Below are 3,810 nucleotides of genomic sequence, written 5' to 3' on the forward strand. Positions count from 1 at the left end.
TTTATTCTTATAATATTATTTATTAAGAAATAATAAATATTTCTTAATTAATATTTATGAGTGGAATATTTATTCCACCATTTTGCATATTTTATCTTGTTTTTGAAAACCTAAGAAAAACAATTTCAAGGTTTTTGTCCCTGGGTACTGACAGGCATTTTCTGCTATATTTTATTTTAGTTGAATGGTTATCAAGCAACCACACTGTATTTTATACCAGTTTGGCTTTTCAGGTACACGGTGCATTCTGGTTGTTTGGGACAGACGTTGGCTGTCTACTTAGGGTGCGGTCTTTTGGAGACAGGCATATGACTCTTCACTTTAATTAAATTGAATACACTAGCAAATTACTGTTATTTTTCTAGCCCTGCATTTAAGATAGAGATGTGCAAAGATGAATGAGACTGTACGTTACCTTTGACCTCATAGTCCTGTATCAAATTTGCCTTCAAGAACCTTCACTCTTCTCTGCTAGCCTAAACACACAGATGCAATTATAGTACAATTATAGTTGGAACCTAACAAAATTATAGGAACAGATTAAGTTTGGATTTTTCCAAATGCCCATTAACTTTGTTCTTGACTTGATTAGGCCATTTACAGCTCATCAATAGGGTGAATCTAAGGAAGGCTATAAATCCAGCTTTCTTTAGACCAGAGGCTGACACGTGTTTTCTTTAAAGGGCCAAAGAGTATATATTTTAGAACCCCTAAGTCTCAGTCACAAATACTCATCCCTGACAAAGTACAAAAGGTTCAGAGAACATGTACAAACATGAATGTGACTGTAAACAAAAAAATAAACTCTATTCACAAAAATTGGTGGTGGGCCAGCTTTGGCTCATGGTGGTAGGTTTGCTAAGTCCTCTTTATAGACCTTTGCTGTTCGGAAGGTAGCCTTTAGACACGTAGCTATTTATATCTAAGTTACATAACATTAAGCATTCAGTTCTCAGTCGTACTAGCCATATTCCAAGTGCTTAATAGTCACATGTGGTTGGTGAGTCCTATATTGGGCAGTATCTTAGAACATTTACATCACGTAAAAGTTTCTATTAGACAGCTCTGTGGTGTAGACCAACTTAGTTGGGATCACTGGGCAGGCTCCAAGCTATGCACTAAATGGCTAAACTAATTCTCATGTCAGAAGAAAATATTACCCACAGCCTTGGTTGACTAATGAATTAAAGTTGCTGTCATTAACTCAGGATTTAGGGAATGAATTCTAAATAAATCTATTGTCTTAGAATAATGATCTTTAACATCTCACACTATGTGCCTGGGTGTTTGCCTTAGTCCTTAAGTCAATATAAAGGTCTTAATGACAATGAAATCTTCCCAGTGTGCTTGGTCAGACATTATTTCTCGTTCTTCCAAATCTTTTTTTTTTTTTAAAGAGGGTACACTATGCCGTACCCCTGACTACTGTTAAAGATCCCGATTCAAAATGATATTTGCTTGAATTGGAATATTATTGCATCCCTTCCTTTGGTTGTCATGACTTATCCTCTGGATTGGACTCTTTTTGCACTGATTTTTGCCAAACCTATGTCAGAGTAATGGAACTTCTTTCTGGTTCCAAAGAACCATGCCAGAACTTAGACATCCAAATGAAAGCAGCTCATGCCAAAATGTCAGCTTGGAAGGTTTACATTTATTCCGATGATGCCGCCATTATTTTAAATGTTTTAGATTTAGTCTGTGAGAATTGTCCTCACGGCTTGAACAACATAGAACTTACAAAGCATTTATTCAGCATTTGCCATGCGTATTACACTAAGATCTTGCATAGGCTGTTCCGATATGAGAAAGAAGCAGTTTCTATCATTCATGAGCTTGTAGAATAGGGCGAATGCACACATATTACCAAAACTATCTGCAATGGAGGCAGTAAATTTCATCAACAGTAACAACTCAAAGTTATCTGTTGAATAAGAAGAAAATAAGTTGTAACATATGCCTTGTGTTAAAATATGAAGTCTGACTACAATATGGGTGCTTTTTATGTTTGTCACTGAAAATAATTCCAAAAACATTCAATCGTGTGATAGATGCACCACAGACATTTGGTATGGGGACTCCAAGTAACCACCTTGAAAGTCATGCCTAATTTACATGTATAACTTTTACATATTTGTACTAAGATGTTTCGTTGTGTTAAACTCTGAATATATGAATACTGGCTCTAATATATAAAATAGAAGTGTTACCTTGTTACTTTCTAAATATTTATGTATCAGTCAACTGGCAGTATTTTTAAAGTTAGCTGCAGTAAGTCACAAGCTAAATAAGTTTTTAAAAGATAAATTATTACTGATATGATTGATTGAACTGTATAAGGGAAGACAGTATTAACACATAAATGCACTCACAGAGAAAGTGAGAGAGACAGACAGACAAACAGACACCAAGGAAATACATAGCTTCAAGGGCTTTCTAAAGTACTCATTTATTTGTGTTCCAAATATGTTAAAATGAACCATTTAAAAAAAGCTATTTCTGCTCTTCACACATGGTGTTAACCAGAATTTTTTAAAAATAGTGCAAAAGAACCTGTTTTATGCAACATTATTTCTAAAAAATAATTGAACCTTTACTCCAAAATAAGGACATAGGAAATGAGAAAGGCAAATGCTGAGTTATACAGAACAATGTCATGGCTTAGAAATAAAAAGATAGGTTATGATGAGATACAATATCCCACTTGGACATCCGTATTTCATATGTTTAAGTTTTTTTTATTTACTACATAACTACATTAATATTACCCTTTATGAAAGAAAACATTTGAGGCATAACTGGCTATTAAAGATCTAATGTTTGTAACATTTTTTCTATGTTACAAGAAAAAAGCAACCATTGGAATTAAAAAAATCAAAGGCTATAAATATGGCAGAAAGAGAAACCTCAAATGCTTAACAGAAAGTTAAATACGGAGGCTTAAACTACTAATCATGGAGGAAGTGAAGACAAGAACACAAGACTGCCATTTCTGTTGTTGTTCACCAGAAATCTGATAACATCCAGTGTTGGTAAGTGTGTGGTAACATTAGCACTCTCACACAGGTATTGCCTAGCTAATCTTGCACTTGCTTCAAACTGAATAGGATATATGAATTATCATGTTTATCTTTAGAATTCTCATTCTATATTCTTTTCCTTCCATGCATCAATTCTGGTAATAGCACCTATATGAGTGATAAAACATCCCCAATCAATATTCTATTTACATGACACTTTTCAGAAAACTTACTGCTTGTCTTTCAGAGTCTACACAAGTCCCATTTACTTTTGTACTTAAATTCCAATGATTTTGTATTTCTATTTGCTTGTGTAGAAACGTAGGCCTCTAGGTAATTGCCCCCCTAGTTTTAAAAGAAAGTGTGCTGGTAATATTGATTGAAATTTTAAAAATGCATATGTTTGAATCCACCTAACTATTAAATAGCTATAAGTGGAAAACTGTGGGATAATTGCTTTCTTTTATACTTGTTTACTTATTTGAATTATTATAAAGTTCATGAATTAGTCATTTCAACAAAACAGAATAAACAATGACTCATGAAAAGTAATTAATTTAAATTCTGTTAATTATAATTTATGTTAGACACCTTCCTTAATTAAGATTGGCCATGATGCAGGCAGGAAATGTTTCACTTTCTGTTATTACCACAACCATATAAAGGCAACAGCAAGCATTTATAAATTTTGACTTCAACCTTTAAAGTCATGATAAGCATAGGATGTGGATAATATTTTAGTATTACTGTATGACAATGATCCAATTATGGGATTTTATGTCCAGGACTT

Source organism: Myotis davidii, unplaced genomic scaffold (assembly GCF_000327345.1).
Source record: "Myotis davidii unplaced genomic scaffold, ASM32734v1 scaffold715, whole genome shotgun sequence".
Lineage (NCBI taxonomy): Eukaryota > Metazoa > Chordata > Mammalia > Chiroptera > Vespertilionidae > Myotis > Myotis davidii.